Here is a 21,840-nt window from a genome sequence, read left to right on the forward strand (position 1 = left end):
TTCAACTGCTTCGAAAAATGTTAACATTTCACACTTCTAAAATTTACCCTTTATTAATACCCAGTTTCACTTTTTTTTTTTCAGCCGCGACAGTAGTTCATGAATGGGCTCATTTTAGATACGGGGCGCTGGATGAGCATAGTTCCTGGCAAACGGATCAGGATATCTACGACCGCTGGTGCAGAAACAAAAATGTAAGTACCTCAACTCTACAGTCAGTTTATTTTGTGGCAAAACTTGGAGCGTAATCGTGTCATCGTACCTATAGAATGCATAGCTCAAGCAAACTTCCGAATGTTTTTTTTTTATTCCTCTAAATCATTCACATGGATTGCGCTGCAAATTAAATAACGTCAAGCACAACCGATACCCATGTACCACTAGGAAGATACAGTTTATGACAGTTATTTTTATTTCTGAGCTGTTACTAATAAGTGACGTGTATTTCTAGATGCACTGTAAAGTAATATACTGTATTGCAATTTTTCATTTAATGCAAATATTCATACCGTAAAATGTTTTGTTATGCTTGAAAGAGACCCCATGTGGTGCCTCACATCAAATGCGGGGAAAACCTTAAGATCGCTTCCTCGTGTCAAACATGCGATAACAAACCATGCAAATTCCATCGTTTGTTTGAGAGATGGGACAAACCAAATGCATCTCTCATGTATCAACCGTACATTAAAGGGGTAAGTGCGTTTTTGAGAATATTCTCATTTAACGGCAAAATAGCAGGTGTATTAGAACAAAATATTAGCCCGTTTAAAAATTACATTGTGGAAAGAAGACTGAATTCCACTATAACAGTTCTGGCTAGGTTTCAATAAATGTCAACAGCATTTGGGCAGAGGATATTAGACTATCTTCGGCCATTGTATTAATACTTTTATGGATCGTGCTCAGTGGCCGCACAGCGCTAACAACTAATACCGAATTTGTTTTTCAACTTGCAAACAAATGTTCAATAAAGTATTGAAATAGAGATTATTTTCGCAATGAAAACTTCTTGGCGGTTTAAATTTTTTAAATTCAATTTTTGTGAGCTAGACTCTATGCCCCTGATCCTCTGTGAAACTCCCTAATAAGATTAAAGTATTGATTTTCCTTACACCAAAAAAGGATTTGGTGAAATTTGGTAAACTTCTTCCTTACTTGTTTCCTGACGAGACCAACAAAAGGCACTGAAATCTTCAAAAACGTTGTTGAAGTGCCTAAACAAAAAAATACGCCTTGCACAAAAAAAAAGACCTTAGGAAATATACAAAGATAGGCGCAATATTTAAGGTGTGTTTTATATGAGTAATTGCAAAACGTATTAGTCCTTTGGGCCGGCATCTCAAGATAAAATCATGTTTCGGAAACTGTGCTAACTCAAAATAATTATTTCGTCACGTAAATACTTTGTTTAAGGGGTAAGTATTTTTTTTAATTGCATGCTTTATTTTAGCATTAAACATTGCTTGGGGGAGCCCAGCGTAAATTTAAAACACAATAAGTTAAGAGAGCGGTCTTACCAAGCGAACTGCACAAGCGCGCGCATTCCGGAAGAGGTGCCGCCGATATGCTACACGTAGTCTTCCCTCTCCGTCTTCCCGGTGGCAAAGGGCTGCGGTGCACATGCATCATCGTTTGAGCTGCTACGGTATCGGCTTCGATTCTTTTGAATATCTGTTGCATTTGTCTTATAGCTTTAAAATCCCTTTGACGTCTGCTTCATCGTTGTCTGGTTCGTCGTCTTCTTGAACGCAAGGACCCACTGCGATCATCCTGTGGTGCCAGTGCGGCCGCGGCAAAAAAACAACAATGCCACTTCTTGGGACTCAAGTGAAAATGTAGTTCAATGGCAAAGAACATGAGATTTCGAGGAATCGTCAGCTCTGTGTGGCACTTCGGAACACCATCAAATTTGTCGATGGAAAACGGAAGTTGCTAGTGCTCAGTCTTGGGCATAATGTTTATTCGAAAATGAAGTCAAAAGAGCTAAATAAACTTTCTCGGGGAGCGATAGCTTTCTAAAAGTGGTTTCATTCTGGCTGACATCTTGGGTCACAGAAGCCTACACACAAACACATACAACTCGCCTGTCAAAAAGAAACCGCCATGCCAGATACCTAAAAACGACGAGTGGAGATGGGTTTTCGTGCACAATTTTTATTCAATTTTATTTTGTTCGCGCAAGCTCAGATCCCAACGGTGGTCGTTTTTTTTTTTGTGGTCTTGAGCGGTGTTAGTGCAGAATGGACCAGTAACGCAAGAAAAAATTACGTTGTGGCGGTGGGTAAGGCTATTTTGCTGCCTTTTTGACGTTAAGTGTCACACTTCTAAATTGCATAATGCGATATTTACACGTTGTGCTAAGAAAAAAAAGTTAGGACTACAATTCACGTTGTGAAGATGGGTGACCGGCGAAGCTGTGGTATCACCTGCATCGATTTCCCACCACACTAAACCAAATGTTGCCGCCGTATTCAATCAATCAATCAATCAATCGTTTTATTTATAGCCTTTATGCCAACTGAGACCCTAGACAAAAAGCTGCCGGTGGCAGCTTGACGAGGTCTGGGGCCCGTCTCAAATTTGTCAGCAGGACATCCATTCAGGACACAAAAGGATATTAAGAATATTACATGCAAAGGAAAGATACGCTGAGTAATCACTTCATGCATGTATTGCCGTTCCTTTACCTTTTTTCCGCTCCTCGTATTCACGCTGCTCCTCGGGGGCCCTAACTATGCGTGCACCAACCCACAGCGGTGCTTCAACCACAATGAAATCAGTTGCTAGGCGGGTTGTTTCTTTATATATGAAAGGCTAGTAACGTCACATTCCACGTCGCGAGCTGCAGCGTCGCCGTGGCAGCTTCCGCAACAGTAATATCTACCGAGAAACGCATGCGGTGAGCGCTACGTGCGTCGCATTCTTTTCAGGAGCGCCTTACCATTAATTATCTGGTTTGGATGCTTGTTTTGCGAGTCTCCTTAATTAAAACGATTGATGTGCTGTATACTGCATGCGTGATGTATTCACTTTTCGCTTCGATAGCTAAAGCCTTTTTTTTTTTGTAAGGATTTTAACACTGAAAAATTTGACAACCGAGTCATATAGAGCCTCGGTGTAGAAAGGCTACCTTCGAAAAAGCCGTTTCTTTTTAGGCGATATATATCAACCATTTTGTTTTTGATCGTTTCGGTCTTTTAAAGCACAGTTGGGCTTGAAACATGTTGCCATAACAGTTATAGCCACCAATATATATCGAACAAAAGTGTATGAACAACGGCCGCCGCAAAGCAGTGCGGAGGTCCCGATTGAGATAGACAGCTACGGTGAGTGCTCGTGGAGGTTCCAACGAGCGGAACACTTCTGCACGCCCTGTAATCTTACACTCCCTGGCTAACGTACTGTGGGTATGAATACAAATGATGAAACAAATCGTGGAACAAATTGAAAAACACTATTTTTCCTGCCGCTCTGTCCGGCTCTGCTTACCTTTATTAGCCAATCTTTTCGGAGGCTGTTTTCTTTCGGGAAGACATACAATACGACGCCTTTCTGGATGGTGCTGTATTTGTAGCACGCTGTCGCAGAACAGGTGAAGCCACCCATTAACGACCGTCAGCAAACACCCGATCAAACGTTTCGTGTTAACCCGAAAATTTCCAAACGCCGGGCGTACAACCGCAGAACGCGCGTCGACGCGGCCAGAAAACTGGGGAGAGTTATAAGTACCTGAATGCCCTGCGGCAGCGGTGGTGTCGTGCAACTCCCGGTGAGATGGGTCTATCAGAATATCTGAATAAACAGTCCTGTTAAGTTCAAAAATATTATAAAAATATCTGTAGATTAAAAATACGTAGACGTTTTAGTTTCTTTTAGGTACTCAATTTCTTGTCGAACCATATTTTTCAGCGCTATGTATTGATCATATTCAAGACAAAACTGTGCAAAATCTTTACAATCACACAAATGCCTTCCACGCAGTAATATTGCTTTCCCATTTCCGCATGTCAAATCTGAATTGAATTTTTAATGAATGAACTGACTTCTTTATGTATCGATAGATGAACGCGTTTTGTACAGAGAAGAACCACGTTAAAGGAGTGGCTAACGACCAGAACGTTTTCTGCGATGGGAAGTCAACATGGCAGGTGATTTCAGAACATCAGGACATTCGGTGAGTTTACCACACAGCGCTCTGGAATGTGAGCTCCTAAATTAGTAAATGATTGAAAACGCACAAAAAGCTCGATTTCATTTTTGCCTTTTTGTTTAAGTTTTATTATGTGAAGCTAAAGGTGTCACTAATTTGTTTTGGACAAGAAAGAGCTGCCGAGGTAAATTCGTTAAGTTTGGGCATTTTGCGAATTCCTATCAGACCCGAGATTCGACTGGTTCGGAAAACTTTTGGATGTTTAGCAATTTAATTTTGTAAATAGTTTCGCTTTTTTTTATCATAAGGATCGCCAACTGTGCCCGCTCTTAATTAAACTCAAAATGGCGGCTCCCGCAAGCAAATAAAACAACGAAGTGCCGATGCGCTTTCATAATGGCCGATTCAAAAGTTGCACCGAATCGCGATTTTTCTTCCTTGTACAGTGCACTACGCGACGGTCACGTCACCGATTCATAGGATCCGAGCCTTGTCCACGGATGTGAGGACTAAAATGTCCAAGTGACTTTTCACTCGCGGAGTTTTGGGGGGTGATCGACTTGAAAAGTGTTTTGTCTAGAAACAACACGTTTTCTATGTTTCTGGGCGAGGAAAGCAAAAATGGCGCATGATTGTGTTTTGTGCGTTCGCTGCATATATTTATTATAATGCACAATAGAAGTTCAACTGGCGCTAGAGTGCTGCTGCAAATAGAGCAGACAGAAACCAGTCAAAACTTGATTAATGGTAATGCATTTTTATGGAAAAACCCGAGTGCATTCTCTCCCCAAGATCGGCCATAAGTGCAATGACCCGAATAACGCGTACATAAAAGGTTACTTAGAACATTCTTCAATGACATAGACGAAAGAATTGGTCAGTTACAGCAATTGCTTTCGAATCCAGGCCAATACACATAGTGCTAAAACAGATTCAAACATTTATTTATTTGCGCTGGCGGACACTGTTAGTGCGGACACGGTGTTGGCGCTTTCCAGCATGGGGGATATACGTGTCAAACGAACGAAGGACATGTGGAAAACCAAGAAAACGGCAACAAATGGGCGCGCGATAGTTTTTAGAAAGTTTATAGTCTTTCACCAAACGAACCGCAGTCCGTGTACCAGACCTTGGCTTCTTGATATACCGCTAAAACTTCAGTCCTACTGCCTTCGTATCAAGGATGTGTTGGCGGCGGGCAAGACTCTAGCAATTACTAGGGCGCGTTAATATCAAATTTTATGTGATTACTTCAAAAAATCTGTTTTATTATTATATAGAGTGAATGAGCTCGCTTCCTAAAAGAAGTGGGCATAGTTTTAATATACTACTCTTTGTCGCTCAGGCCTTAATGATATCGCGGGTCAAAAAGTAATATCACGTGGAGGGTTGAGCGTGTTGGTGTTTATTTTACGATAGCGAGAGGGACATAGAAAACAAACAGTGGACACAGGCATTTTATGTCCCTCTTTGGTTATCGTAAATTAGAGGGTCCCCGACTGGTGGACACCAAGTCATGCTTTGTAAACAGAAGAAAATGACTTGTTTCTACTTTTTTATGACACACACGCTTTTGTGTTTTATCTCCAGAACCACGAAATCCAGCAAGACGACGTATGTTGACACTGTGTTCAAGGAGGTAGAAATAGGCACACCCTCTTCCGGTCACTACACCGTTTTTGTGCTGGATGTATCTGCCAGTATGTCTGTAAGTAGCACAAAATAAGGACGCTTATTAGATATAGAGGTACGAAAAACGTAAGCCAACCCAACAGTGATCTCAATTTTTGTATTACAGGGCCTCCGCATTGAGGCTTTGAAAGATGCGTTCAGATCGATGGCTTCTTACGATCTCACGAACAACGACACGTTTGGAGTAGTAACATTTAGCAGATCTGCAACCCGTGTCGCCGAAATAGAGAAGTTCGCTCATTACAATCTCGCAGAGGTACGCTTCATGGCCGAACTTTTTTATCCCGACTCCTCCACTTGCATTGGATGTGGACTGAAGGAAGCTCTGGAGGTGAGCAGATCCGCTTTTTAAGGTCAAATGTTGAACAGTGCTGTATATATACGCTTGAATAATGCGTCTGCATGCATGGAAGCCATTAAAATACTCCAAAAGTATACTAATAGTTAGCTACCCTAATGCATGGTCGTTGTAACGCTTCACTTCGTTATTTTTACAACTCTCTGGGGAATAACCGCAGCTGAGATATAACAACGTAGTCACGAGAAACATCCTCCCCGCTGCATGTATGATAAACCCATAACATATTTTTTTTGTTTTTGCACCTGACACTAAAATGTAAACAATTAAAAAGAAGAATCTAAGGATTGTAATACGGTTGAGCACCATTAATTGTAGTTTGTACTTATTATAGAACCCCATGTTTACGAACAACTGGACTTTGTTAATTCTAGGTGTGGGCGTTGTGAGTTCGCGGAACTTGATTTGTGGGACGCGTATACATGCGTGCACTGAGCCGTCAGTCGCGCCGCCCTCTGCAACAGAATGAAACTGACACACGTTCGTATGTGTTACAGTCATTCCGTTAATGGGTGAGCCGCCTCCGTGGCTTCGAAGCAAAGCGCCGTCATTCGGATCCCCATGTGGCGGTTCGAATCCAATCCAAGGTTCCCGTCAGAGTACGGAGCCTTATTGCGGAGAAGGTGCCGTGTAATTGAGATTTTGCTTGCAAAACAAGGGGTCCCGAGGTAGTCGGAATGAATGCTCACAGTCCTTCCTCGGGGCATGCAAGATCTCATTGCTTGGTCTTGCACGCAAGTCCCCCATATTTGACTTTTTATTGGGTGCTTTGCACTAAACCAAAGATAGTAGCAACATGGACGTCACGCAAACTTCTAGCAAATGAGTGTGAGAAGCGACTTCCTAACGGTTTCAGCGCGACGCGCCGTAATATAGTCACGGGTGGTGATCAAAAAACAATAAATTAACAGGAAGAAAGAAACGTTTAATGTGGCGAACTTGTGCCAAAAATAAAAGTGTACAAAAGAAAATAACAGAGTGTCGCGGGCGTCGAAGTCGGCGCAACAGCAGAGTCGAACGCTGGGGCGAGACTGACTCCGCTCGCCTTGCGGAGTCCCTTATGTACCCTTGTAGGTTTCTGGATCATTCGGTGTAAAACTTTCGGTCCGTAGAACATTCGGAACTTGATCAGACGAGAATGTTCTCGACCTTACGAGTAGGCCAAGTTAGAAGAATAAATAAAAAGACAGTCCGCTGAATGGGATCGAGCCTACACCTGCCGAGCGACAGTCATGCGCGGTAACCACTCGACCACATAGGCGCTTGCTCGCCGACGCGCGTGGCATTACTCCCCCCTTTATAAGCGCGTCGTCTCGATGCGACGTGCTGGGAAACAAAACCCGCGAAACAAACAAACATAATGGCAAACTACGTGGACTTGTGCAACACAATCCTATCGCGCGTTTTACAAAGCATAATTTACAGTCCTATCGACCGTAGTACGGCTTGAGGCGCACGACGTGGACGATTTCCGGTCGTGGAGGGCGGCGTGATGAAGACCGTGTTCCGTCGGGCATCGCCTCGTAGTTCAGATCCCCGAGTCGACGAAGCACTTTGTAGGGCCCAAAGTAGCGCTTCAGGAGTTTTTCGCTGAGACCACGGCGGCGGATCGGTGTCCACACCCACACCGTCTCCGGGCTGGAAGTGGGCGTCCCCACGACGAAGGCTGCAGCGGCCAGTGTCGATAGGTTGTTGGGCTTGAATCCGGAGTCTGGCGAGCTGACGGACCTCTTCTGCCCGTTGAGGAGCCACCTGGGCGTCGTCGCTTCCGTTGACAGCCGATTCGTGGGGTAGTATCGCGTCCAGCATTGTCGTCACTTTGTGATCATGAGCCAATTGAAATGGTGTAACCCCGGTGGTCTCTTGCACAGCCGTGTTGTAGTCAACTTTTTTTCTGCTTAGCTTTCCTCCGCACCTCATAAATCGCGCATTCTACCAAACAGTTCATGAAGACGGAAAGGGGGAGTCCCTCTTGCTCGGAATCTCGTTTCTGTAGCCGGACACAGCCATTGTCCCCCTAGAAGATTATCCCGTCGCTCAAAATTCAGACAAAAGTTGCTTTCCCCACCCCGTTCACCCCGAAGCTGACAGTGCGGTGGAAGCTACGTGCTCGTTGGGCCAGCCACACTTTTGCCACGTGATAACGCTCTCTCGCGCATACCGACGCGCGGAGAATGAGGTCAGGTGATGAGAGGGAGGTGGCTGATTGGTCCGGCAAGCCCGTAGCTTCTACCACAATGTCAGCTTAGGGGTGAAGGGAATAAGTGAGGTTCGGTGCCGTCTGACGTGCGTTTGGGCCCGATGACGCGCGGCGGGTGCCCGGTGACGCGCTGCGGGGTCCGCGGATGTATCACGGTGAAAAGGCAGAGAGCTTAAGAAGGGCGAAATTATACGCACCACGACGCCCATGTCACTAATCACGAATACGTCCGCGTTCGGCACCGTCACGTACCTTTCGGTCGCCTCGAAGCGGTGGGGCACGGACAACGATTGCCCGCGGTGGAGTTAAGATTTTTGTTACGACTTCACCCGCACAGATCCAACTCGACGGCGCGACCGGCCCGCCGACCTCTCCATCCTCGCCGCGCATGCGCACTGCCGATTTAGGCGGAAATCACGTGGGCCGCTCTGTCAACTTCCGGAGAGATCTGCGAAATCCCGCAGAGCAAGTTCGGCGGGGTTTGATGCGCTCCATGGAGCGGGCGCTGCCAGAGATCTACGAGCGGAAGATGACCAGCTCGAGCCAGATGTGCAAGCGGAATATGCGCGCTCCAAATGGAGCGCTTTTGGAGCACTCGGGATCTGCGAGCGGAATTCACCATAAGAAAAAAAGGGTGTATTCGCGTGCATCGGGCGCACATACACCCTTTTCCTGAAAGATGCACCCTGCGTTGCCCAGCCAGTGTACTTGTACACCGACAATGAGCATCCTCCTCTCCCTTAAAAAACCTCTAGGTGTATCACTGCACCCCCACGTTAACCACGCGCCCCGATCAGCTTGTGCTTGGATTCCCCTTTGGGGGTCACTTGTTGGGTTGGGCAGTTCCTTAGGAACTATGGAGCTATCCTGTTCACTCGGTATTGACAGTAGAGTGAACGTTATGCTTGCTTTAGGCCACTCGGGTCTCCGGTCAGGATCGCATGACTACAGTCTCCAAGCTAGAGATAAGGCGGAGCACGGCACCTGCCTGAAGGCCAAGGCCAAGGATAGCATCCAGTGCACTATTAACTCTGGGTTGAACTTTCAAGAGAATATAAGTGACTAATCCTCTCGTGTTTATTGTTGGGTTGCCCCTGAAGATAAACCTTTGCGAGGGCGCCCCCTTTTGGCCTTGAAGGAGCTGCTTTTCCCCTACTCCACTCTTTTTCTTTCTGTCCCCAAGCTGAAAACATGGACGAAGGTAAAGGTTTTACGGATGGAGGTAGTAGCTTTTTTCGATCTCGGTGCTTCCCGGCCTAGTTTCTTGTGTGCTGTTCCGCGACCAGCGGGGCTGCCGTAGATTTCGTCCGCGACGACCTATTCGAGTGTACCAAGATTCCCAGTGTTTGAAAAGTCCTACGCGTATATCGGCAACCAGCGAGTTCTTCAGAAAAGCCCAAGGAATTCATGTGATGAGTTTAGTGTTCGGTTCGGCCAACTACTGCTTCTGCTACATTGTGTTGAATGTTCATGGACCCCTTTCCTTTCGTTTTTGTGTTGTTCTGCAGTGCCCGTGTCGACATAATTTTTTGGATTACATATTTCGAGTCCGGTGTTTTCATCGTAAGTGCTCTGCAACCTACTCCTTTGCAACAATTGACCGTTCCGTACCGGGATTACCTCTAGAATTAGGCAGTGTCTATTTTGTAGCAGTCGGGAGAAAAATTTCCCCAAAATTTTATCGGCAGTCGCCTGCCATTAGCTGACTACAATTATGTGACAACCGAACGTAGAATAGTGACTTCTTCTCCTGACGTTTTGTGAAAACACGTTTTCGTTGATACACGTTTTGTAGACGCGTTTCATCAACACTAACGTTTCATCGTCACTCGTTACGCGAAATGCACGCTGTAGGGACATTTTGCCGCGCGTGTATCTTTGAGGCGCGTGCTCACCGACGCAGCCTGCCCGTTCACGCCGCTTCGTGGCGACAGTCTGCGGCAGCTCATTACAAAAATGTTAACCCACCTGTCTCACCCGTACACGTCACTTCGCGGATACATTCTGGGGTGGCTCATTACAAGGAAGACGCGCCGTTCGTACTTTTTTCCTCCATTTTTTCTTAGAGTGTGGGAATCGTGTTCAGCAAAGAAGAGCTACTGAAAGCTCAGCGGAATGATCCGTTTTGTCGAAATGTGATCGACGGACCCTCGAGTGAGTCGGACTCTGTGGAGTCGGGCGGCGCGTCCGCCGGGCGTGCGACAGCTGGTATTGCAGTAAACGCCGAATGTCGGGATGGATCTGGTAATGGTACTGACACGTTGGATCGATTTTTGTTGAACGCCGACGGGCTCCTGCTGAAGTACATCCCATATGAGAAGGACACAGGTAATGTGTTCAAGCTGGTAGTGCCAAAAAGACTGAGGTGCGCAGTAATGCGTTACTATCACGACTCGCACTTCACTGGACATGCGAGCGGCTCCAAGATTTACAAAAAGTTATGCCACATCACAACCTGGCCGGGCATAAAAAGGGACGTATTCCGCTGCGCCCCCACGTGCCACACTTGCCAAAGCTTCAAACCAAGAGGCGGCAAACCTCCGGGCCTAATGCAGCCGATCCACAGCCAAGAACCATGGTCTTTGGCGGCTTGCGACGGGGTGGGCCCTTTACCATGGAGCCCCGAAGGACACAAGTATCTATTGGTTGTTACTGACCACTTCAGGGAATGGGTAGAATTTTTCCCACTACGAAAACTTGCGGCCCAAGCAGTCACTGAAAAGCTCGTGGAGGTTTTCACCCGATTGAGGTTCGCTGAAGCTCTTCTAACAGATAGAGCAAGCTACTTCGTCGGGAAGGTATTTGTGGACGCTTGCAAAGTGCTGGGCATGAAGCACAGAACAACCACACCCTTCCACCCACAGGCAAACATCACGGAGCGATGTAACAGAAACAACAAACCCATGCTTGCAGCATTTGCCAAAAGCACCGCGACTGGAACGCATACATTCCCGAGATTGGGTTCGCTCTCCGTTCCACTGTCAATCGTTCGACAGGCTTTATCCCCGCCTTCCTCACATTTGAAAGAGAATTGCCGAATGAAATGGACCGCGTCCTGGGGGCACACACTGGGGTGAGCGTCGCACAGTCGAAACAGGCTGAACATGCGCCGCGTTACAAACCCGGATGACGAAAGCTTTCTCGGAGGCCCGTCGCAATCTCGGGGTACCGCGAGCTAAACAAAAAGCTCAGTACGACCGCTCTCGCCGGGATCTCCGCTACAAAGTAGGCGATCTCGTGCTCAGACGAAATCATGTTCTGAGCGATGCCAGCAAAGGTTTTTGTGCTTCACTGGCACCAAAGTGGTTAGACCCGTACCGAGTGCACGAAGTATTTTCACCACTCGTTTAAAAGCTGACTGAGAAGGACTCAAGAAAAGTCAGCGGGCCTGTGCATGTCTGCGATCTCAAACCCTACGACGAAAGGGGAAAAAAAAAAGCGGACGAACGAACGCAGCCCCCGCAGCAATATGCACGCAAAACGCGAGACAACGCCGACGATGAACATCAGGCGTCTCGCTACAATCTGCGAACTTGGAAAAACTAATATCCGAAGTTTTCGTAGAGGCAGCCCCAGTAAGTGACGAAATGTCACATCAAGGTAAGTGCAAAGCACAATGCACCTGCTGCTTTCGCGAACGCGCCAGACACCATTGTTTGGTGGCAAGCAGTGACCTAGATAGAAGGTCACCTCAGCGTTCGCTCCCGGATCAACACGTAGGGGAATCCCCCGAACTACGGCATCCGAGGGAAAGGGTAGGCGTAACGGCCATTGGTCAATTATTGCCACCTAAGCTCACGGGTGCAACACCTCACCGCAAGAGCACGGTGCGAGCGTCGTCACAAGCGGTCGGAGACCAAGTGGTCATTCGACCGCAGTACGTCCCCGCATCCACGAAGAGGATCCCCAGGCAGCACGGGGTTTCGCGCCGTTCGGGAGCTGCTGTCTCCTGGCTACGGCGGTTCAGCGGCGTTCATGGACCACAGCTGCGCGTGACTTGTCAAGCAGCCCCGCGATTCCGGCCGGCCGAGGGCCGAACCAGCGACCCACCGTCTTCGTGCGTGTCGGGAGATCGACAACCGGTCAGGGGACTGCCCAATCTTCATCCACGACCACGGGACCCGCGCGGCGGTCGGGCAGCTCGCCGACAAAGACCAGCCGTTCCCGTTCGTCCCGTGACGACTCCCAGGGCCCGGCAAACCTTCCAGCAGGGACCCTACGCCACGGTGAGCGAACTACTGCAACGTCAGGAACGTCACCAAAGACGGCAAACTATATGTTACCCAATGCATGAGGGAGCTGGCACCGCCGCGTTGTTTTTGTTTTGTTTTCGAGAGCCGGTAGGTAATTTTTATTTTCCTTAAATCCTACCTCAGCCTTAAGGAAGGGGGAGTGTGAAAACCACGTGTTCCCCGCATCCCTATCTAGGCTTAGCTCAGGCAGACCGTGGGACGTCGCCATGTAGGGGCGCGTCCCGGATGCGAAGGCGAAGCCGTATTCCCTTGTGGACGGCTTTCCCTCGCCCTTCTCGCGTGATCTGCCTAAGGCACACCCCACGGGATCATGACTTGAACGCGTCCGCCCCTCCGGGGAGCGCACGGGGATCGAACCTTAGACCGCTTGGTCAGTAGTGTGATGTTCTAGCCCTGCGCTAACTGAACAAGGAGTAACTGGACCTCCTCATTTCGTCTGAACTTCCGCTCCCCTCTTCTCTGGGCAACGTGTCCACAACAAGGAAGAATATTCGCTGTCGTAAAAACGAATACGTTTTGTAGTGAGAACATCGTTTCTTAATTTATGTTTTTGAACATATTCTATACTCATAACCCGTGGCGATATTTTGTAAAATTGGCATTTATTATTTTATTCGTATGCTTAGAATGAATGCTAAAGCAAGTAATATTTTAGATGCCCAAAAACCCATGAAAGTGCCCGTAGTTAAGGCACGTAGCCAGGGGGCGGGGGGCATGGGGCTCGCCCCCCCCCCCCCCCCCCCCTAGATGTTCCATATTGCTGTGGCCTCCCCTCCCCCCTCCCCTCATACAGCATTTTGTCATAAGCCCCAACCCAACCCCCCCCCCCCCCCCCCCCGGGACAAGATCCTGGCTACGTCCCTGCCGTAGTTAATTGTTTTCCATGCTGATTGTCTCAGTGAGAAAAAGCCGGAAGACCACAAAAATATCAGCGCAGATTTTTAAAAGAAGTAAAACATTCTGACACCTCGACGGTGTATGAAAGGCCCCGTCTTTAAAAGTGCCGGAATCAGACATGTGTCACAAAATAATGTTTCCGTAAACATTTTCTTTAGCTTAATAATTACGCTGTGAGACACATCTTGAATTTAGAAGATAAACCGAAATTGACACCTACATCGAGAAATGCAATCCAATAGAAGCTAGTTTCGGTCCTGCATTCAAACGAGCCTCCTGGCGCAAGTACTATGCTAAACACCATTTTTGTTTTTCGGATAAAGAGGCGACCTGCAGGCCTAACGCCCTAGCGTCCTCGTATAAGCGGGGATAATTTGTGTCACTTAGTGAAGCCGGCAGGCACACTAGACAGGCTCAGGATCTTGTATACTGTGAAGAATTAAAATTGATGAGGCGACAAAAACTGAAACAAACTAAACGTTTAATGGGGCGAACTTGTTCCCAAAACAAACAAAAAAGGAAACATACGATTACAATAGAGCGTCGATAGCGGCGTAACAGCGGAATCGAACGCTGTGTCGAGACTAACTCCGCTCGCCATGCGGGGTCCCTTATGTGCCCTCGTGGGTTTCTGGAACATTGGGTGTAAAACTTTCGATGTGTAGAACATTCGGAACTCAATCAGACAAGAATGTTCTCGAACTTACAAGAACGCCAAGTTGAAAGAAATTAATAAAAGGACAGTCCGCTGACTGGAATCGAACCTACACCTTCCGCGCGACAGTCAAGCGCGATAACCACTCGGTTCCCCGATCTTTTTTTTTTTCTTTTTTTTTTATTACCAGGTTTTCATAAAACAATACAGAATAAATGCGAAGAACTGTATGTTGGGGACGGTAATAGACACGTGTTACACAACACACATCTAAAAAGTTGAGTGAAATCTAGCCTGTCTTGCTAGTGTAAGTGAAGTTAAAAGGGTTTTAAAGTTGCCAGCTCATCTAGAACAGGCAGCCACTCAAGGTCACTATTAATCTTTTTGTAGCATTCCCGGAGGCGTTTAACGCTGTCAATGAAATACTCGCGGACAGTACGGGCGTTTACGTCTGCATGACGTACCGCCATTCGACTTTTCCATATACTGTGGAGCCCCAGGAGCAGGATTGTGTCAAATGGTCACTGTCTGCCGTTAGAAAACGAATCCCATACGGTGTTAACGGTAGTTCTTTTTTGATTGTGCGCTGGAGCACGTCCCAGTACAGCAAAGCATCCCAACAATCTAAAAAGACATGCTGGATACTTTCTGGCTGCTTGCATAATTGGCTGTTTACTGTCCAGTACAAATTTATTCCTTTAGCTTCTAAAAAAGTTTTTACGGGTAGTGTTTCACTGTGTAATTTAAAAAAGAACGTTTTAACCCCAGGGGGAACCAACGCTTTTTTAACACGTTTTAGCACGTCCTGTCCGGGGGCTCCAGCGTATATGGACCTATACCGTGGCAAGGGCATTAACACATCCACCAAATCTCGCGTCAACCTTTTGCGCGATACAACAGACAAATAATCCCGAGAAAACCGTACAAAAAGGAAACGACACGATGATACAACTTCTCTCAAAAAACGCGATAATGTTCCGTAACGAACACGGCATGACGAAACCACATAACTGGGCAACACATCAAAGAGCTTTGTTTGTATTACCATGCGCAGAAATGGGTCAGATTGATCGCGCACAAACATAAATCGTGTAACGAGTTGACGGATGAAGAAGTGACACAGACCAACACCACCATCTCGGGGTCGAAGGAAAAGATTGGTTCTACTAGTCCGTTCCCATTGAGACGCCCAAATGAATACTGCAAACACCCGGTTAATTCGCTGAATATTGACTCTAGAACAAGGTAATACTTGAAGAACGTACACATCGCGACACTGTTAGCGCGAACACGACATCGGCGCATTTTCGCATTGTACTTGTAAATAGCATTTGCGAGCACAAAAGTTTATCGCTTATATTATAGAACTAAGTGAGCTCTTTCCGTAGCAATAATAACTTGGATGACATCCCTTGGTTTCAAAGAGAAAAACTGGAAAGACCGGGGATCGCCTGTTCGCGCTAACAGTGTCGCGCTCTGTACCATAGTTTCGACATAAAGAACAAGTTACAAACTGTCCCACGTGCGAAGATCGACAATTCTTTCGTTACCCACTTTTCCGCGGTTGCCTTCAGTTGATTAGTCTCCTCCCGCCAGTAGTCGTTATTTTCGCGATAATGTTTTAACGGGACACCTAGATACTTTTGGGGTTCCCGAGCCCATTGGATATTTTCAAAAAAGTTTGGCGCAGAAGCCCACTCTCCGTGCCATAGCCCGTAACACTTCGACCAGTTGACCGCACATGCTGTGACGTCACAAAACCGCTTAGTCGCTTCCACAGCCCTTGTGACGCTTCTAGAGTCTGAACAAAAAACAGCTATATCGTCTGCATATGCTAAAATTTTTACTTCGCACTCGTGCAAAGTGAAACCCCTAATGTCCTTACATTGAATGATGTAGCGGCAGAAAGGTTCCAAAAAAATCGCGAAAAGTAACGGGGATAAAGGACACCCCTGCCGTACTGAAGAAAGAACGTTTATCCGCTTAGTGACTTCCCTGTTAATTATTAATTTTGTTGTGAACAGTTTAAATAAGCCATTTTTACTCCTTCGAGAATGAGAGACCCGATTCCTACGTGCTCTAAAATTTGAAAAAGTACGTCATGACATACACGATCAAAGGCTTTTTCCAAATCGATTTGGAGCAGTGCGATTGTCCGATACTCAGCATCACAACACTCCAGCACACTCCTAGCTGTGTGGATATTCGTACAAATACTCCGGTCTTTAATTCCGCAGGTTTGGTGAGGTCCTACAATTTTCCAAATTACACTCTGCAACCTCCTCGCTAACACCTTCATGAGAACTTTATAATCAACATTAGCAAGGGTGATCGGTCTATAGTTGCTAGGGAAGCGTAGCTTAGAGGCGTCGTTACCTTTCGGTATCAATACTGTATGCGTACACAAAAAGGAGCCCGGTAACCTATGATTCCGATAAGACTCATTAAAAACCCGATGCAACAACGGCGCTATTTCTGGTTTGAATTTCTTGTAAAATGCAGCGCTCAATCCATCCGGGCCCGGCGATTTGCCTGCGCTTAGTTCATCTATCGCTTTCTCGATCTCTGTTACGCTGGCTGGTTCTCCCAAAACTTGCTCGTCATCATGGTCTAACCGTGGAAGACTTGGCAGGAATTCTGTGTCGAGACCCGTCTTTTTTGGTATTTTTTTTTTGTCGAACAATGTTTCGTAGTATTAAACGAATGCACGGTGGATAAGGGCCGGATCGCTAGTCATTGTGCCTTCGTACTCTATTTCCGCTATCTGGTTTCCGCTAGCATACTTCTTTTCAAGGACAAGTGCCCGTTTGGTGGGCGCTTCCCCCAAAAGCAACCTCTCTGCTCGGGCACGAACAATCGCCCCCTTATATCGCTCTTCGTCAATTTGTTCAAGTTGCGCTTTTATGCTGCTTATATCATCTTTGAAGATTCCGGGTGTCCTTCCTTCCTCCACGTGCAGCCTCTGTAAATCCGCGCGAAGACTGTTTTCTACTTTTCGCTCTTCACGCTTAATTTGACATGTCCTCTCTATCGCATCAAGCTTCACTTGTTGTTTAAATAATTCCCGCTCTCTGCAGACTTCATTACCAGTTACACTGCTTGTTTGCTCCAGCCTACTTTGAACCTTTTCAGTAAATTGCTTATCGTCCAAGAGCTTAGCGTTTAGCTTCCATAACTCCCAGGAGAAGCTAGAGCGGTTCTTGCAATGACCCACTGTGAAAGTCACTAGGCTGTGGTCACTGAAAGACGCGTAACTGACTGCATAACTACCACATTCGGGCACAATGTCGACCGAAGCATACGCTCTGTCCAGCCTCGCATGACTGCTACCTTGGTGGTGCGTGTAGATCACACGATTACCGGTTGACGTACATTGCGCTACGTCTTCAAGTTCGAAATCTTTAACCAAATTATTTAGCTGCTCCCCGGATTTATCTCTGTTGTGTGGTCGGTTTGATCGGTCTTCAGGTGAACAGATGCAATTAAAATCTCCTAATAATACCATGATTCTATCACTCTGGAGGTAAATGGAAATATTTTCAAAGAAAGTGCATCGCTCCCTTTCCACATTGGGGGCGTAAATGCATACAACCCTCCACTTTAAATTGGAGAAAGAAAAGTCACAAATAACAAAACGACCCGACGCGCATGCAATAACATTTTCCTCCATGATTCCTGATGCTTTCTTCAAAAACAGGCAACAGCCGCCTGACCTACCGACAGAGTGGCTCACACATACATTGTACCTCGACATAAACGGTCGCACCATGAGGTCGGTCTGACTCGTACACTCAACTTTTGTTTCTTGGACAGCAAGTACGTCCAGGTCGTTCTCCGTGAGTAGGCGACTAAGTTGACACTGGCGGCGACGTGCCGCTAAGCCCCTAACGTTCAGAGTTCCAATACGGAGCCCGGACGTGAGCCCTACCATTTTTTGTTTTGTTTTTGTTTTTGTTTTTAGTGTCGACAGACCAACCTCCTGGTGCTTACCTGTCGCTTGGCTCCTGCAGAGCTCGGCTCATGGCGGAGAGGGTCTCTGTGACAGTTCCCCATCGCGGGTCAGCGACGAGGACCGCAGCTTGGTGGCGTAACGACCTTTCTTTCCGATTTGTTTCCACCTGCCTTGTGGGCGATGTAGCTCCTGTGCCTCGTTGTCCTTGGTCTCATCATCCAGTCGCCGCTTCACATTCGCAAGGTCCAGTTCCATTAGTGGCTCGTTCACGTCACCCTTGTCCACGGCGTCTGTGCCTCCCGCCGTCGTCGCCTGCGTCTCCTTTCCAGGTTCCTCAGCGTCGGGCGTCGAGGCCTTGGCCGTCACCTCTGCTGCGTTGGTACCGTTAGTTGTATCACCTGTCGTAGCTTGCTCCGTTGTCTCCGGTAGGCTCGAAGGCAGCGTCGCCGCCTCCTCTGTTTCTGTTTCGTCCATGATGATTTCGTCATCTTCATTGGTGGCTCGATTAACTACTGCGCTAGCATACGAGCGCACGCACTCCTGGGACACGTGGCCGAAGCCTCGGCACTGGCCGCACCGGGGCACACGGCAGTCACGTCGTATGTGTCCTGCCCTGCTGCACCGCAGACAAACCGGCGCTCGTCCAGGGACGACAACAAGGATCGTGCCCCCGTTAAGCTTCAGCTGGTGAGGCAACTTGTCCGGCGTCATTCCCTCCTTCAGCGTGAATTTGGCAATCCTTGTGGTGGACTCGATATCCTCGAAGCCATCCACACGCCAGTTTTCCTTGCTCACCTCGTTGACAGTCCCGTACTCTTCCAAGGCTCTTCGGAGAACGTCGTTGGGGACGTCGAAAGGTACCCAATGCAGCTTGACCCGCACTTCCTGCCTGTTGGGGTCCACGGGAATGCACAGTTTACCTTTGACGGTAAGCCAGCCCAGCTTGAGAAGCCGCTCTTTCGCCGCCGCACTCTTCAGGCTGCACAGCCACACGTGTCCCATCTGGCATACGCCGAGCCCTGCAACTTCTTTGAGCATGTCGACCTTTTCCAACGGTTCCTTGAAGTCTCCAATTCGAAGCGGCCTGGCATTTACGCCGCAGTGAAGATAAACTTGGTTCTTCGTTTTATCGCCCGCCGGCAACGTCGGCAACAGAATCCGGTAATCAGCGGGGATACAAAACGCCCTGTCACCACGGCCGGCAACGACCGTTATCGTCGCTCGATCGGAGCTCGCCATCCGTGCGTCCGCACTGCTCGGCAGCCGAAACACGACCACTCGGTTACGCGATCGCTTGCTTGCCATCGCGGATGGCAATACCAGCACGCATCTCCGACCCTCACTATGACCACCATTGGGGAAAACGAGTGGCGCCACCTATAGACAGCTGGAGTCGCGAAAAGTCTCTGTCGCCCTAGACGCCGATTCACACGGCGTTGAATTGGCTGGAACACGTCTAACCTTCTCGACTGGTTTGGAGTTATAAATCTGGTCTCTACAGTTCACTTTAGATCAATATTTCACCTAATGTTTGCCCTTATACAGGTGTACTCATCCACGTCTGGGTGGTGAAAGCCTTGAGTTTTTACTTTTACTTGTTTGTCAAAATTGAAAGAATTACCGGGTTCAAAAATTGATCGAATAATTAGCAGCTTAATCGTTCAAGTGCCCAGCCCTATTTGGCACTATTAGTACTATTAGATTAGTAGAAAAAAAATTAACGGTATAGCGGCAAACACAGTTGGTGTTACTAAGAAAATCCCCAATATTACCGCCTGTTTTAAACGTTTACTAGTACTGGAGAAAAACATACATAAGGTGTAGAACGTTTTAATGCCCCTTTGAAAGAGAACAACTTTTGATGCACGCTAGGTACTACAGAATCATTGTACTTTGTTCAGGTAAGATGATTAAAAATCCACAATTTGAGGTAACAGGATGATCTACAATAAATTATCTGCAATTTCCTCGCGTTAGTGTTTTGATATTTCCTTAGCTGGCACATTACAGCTTAGAATTATCAGCGTTTCAACAAGATACACCATACAATTTTGAAGATTTAAAGTGACTACATTTTTCATATAGGTATTATAGCTGGTAACTTTGGTCAAAACGAAAAAGAAAGGAGCCGATTTTGATAAAATTAGATGTTATCTCCGTTGAGGAGACATCGACCAAATACGCCGAAATTGTAAATGTATTTTATTAACTATTATGTTTTCTTGGGAGCTTTGTTTTTATTTTTTAGAGCTTCCTACGGTGTTGCTGTTGAGAGAAGGGGAGGCACTCTCAAGCAGCTCTTTTGCTGCCTTTTTGTTCCCTCCTTCCTCTCTTCTTGCATAACTAAAACTAAAACTTTAAAGTTTTTATACCCTAACAAAACACTTCTAAAACTATTTGTAAAGCATATTTTTGGCAGACGGGGTCAGAGCACTCAGCGCACTGCGAGAGCAGAGTGCAGGAAGGATATACAAAAGTAGGAGCGATGAGTTCCTCGACTGGGAGCATACGTGTGAAATTGTTGGATTCGCAAAGGTATTTGCACTTTCTCTTTGTTTGGTGGTATTTTGATCTGCATTTCGTTTTAGCGCCATAAGTTTCATTTTGTGTATTCCAGGTTGTAAAAAACTACACTTTCATCTACCTTAGAATATTGCCTATTTTTATCTTTACCATAAAATATATTGATATTTGACGACATTTCAAAGAAAATTGTCGTATAAAATAAGTTAGCTAGCCTAATATTTGGATGCTCTCTTTATGCCAGATGCTTCAAGAGAAAGATCGTGTCGCAGGATCTCGAATAGTGCTGCTCACCGACGGCAAGGAAAATGAAGGACCACCATATCTTAACACAATGATGAAGAACCTGACCGCGTCTAATGTCGTTGTGGACTCAATGGCATTGGGATCTGAAGCAGACGATCGGCTAGAAATGTTAAGCGCTCTGACTGGTGGGACAACCTATTTTTTCAAAGACCTAAAGGGTGAAACACTACACCAGATCAACGTCGCTTTTGTGCATTCCTTGGCCATAGAAAAAGATGAGGCTCACAGAGTCATCACGGTGAGTTAATTGGTTAATCGTTTGTTTAAAGTGTATAGACCATTTTACAAAAGACACTAAAACTATAAATTAAACAGAATTCGTTCTTGTGATCAGAACTATACCTCCTCAGTTATGTCAATGCGAGTTTTACGGATTTTTGTACCATGATTTCAACTGACCTCTCCGCTATTCGTTAGTCATAAGAAAACGGGTTGCCGTCTGAATTATTAATGTAATTTTTAATGTTTTATTAGGATTTCATCTCGACCATTTGGTATTGATTACTCAAATGCCAACAGGATAATCTGAAGTGAAAATATTGGTTCTTACTTATGACACAGAAATATGCAGCCGGACACGTCCCAGCATATTTTTTTTTTATTTCAGTAATAAAGTAAAGAATACAATATAACATATAGTTAGGGTGAAGGCGAGCTGGTGAACATCATCAAAAATAAAGTCATAAATTTGACTAATAAAACTTAAAATTAACGTTTAATGCGGCGAACTTGTGCCGCTAAACATAAAGTTTAATAAAGGCTTTAACGGCGACGAAAGGACGACTACCTCAAGCAGCCACGCGAAGGCCCTTTTGTATGCGCGTGGGTATCTAGAAGATTCTGAGCTCGAACAA

General features: G+C 46.5%; 1 non-coding gene across 1 annotated transcript in view; it reads left to right on the forward strand.

Moving 5' to 3' along the window:
* Positions 1 to 21,384, forward strand: part of LOC115329904 — an 84,892-nt gene extending 63,508 nt beyond the window's left edge. Inside the window, exons 3-7 of the transcript XR_006077466.1 lie at positions 4,062 to 4,174; positions 5,741 to 5,858; positions 5,949 to 6,173; positions 20,925 to 21,224; positions 21,337 to 21,384. This is a non-coding gene — a transcript (uncharacterized LOC115329904). The remainder of the gene's footprint in view (positions 1 to 4,061; positions 4,175 to 5,740; positions 5,859 to 5,948; positions 6,174 to 20,924; positions 21,225 to 21,336) is intronic.
* The last annotated feature ends 456 nt before the right edge of the window (positions 21,385 to 21,840 follow it).

The sequence above is a fragment of the Ixodes scapularis genome, unplaced genomic scaffold (genome assembly GCF_016920785.2).
Source record: "Ixodes scapularis isolate PalLabHiFi unplaced genomic scaffold, ASM1692078v2 PGA_scaffold11__112_contigs__length_91849675, whole genome shotgun sequence".
Taxonomy (NCBI): Eukaryota; Metazoa; Arthropoda; class Arachnida; order Ixodida; family Ixodidae; genus Ixodes; species Ixodes scapularis.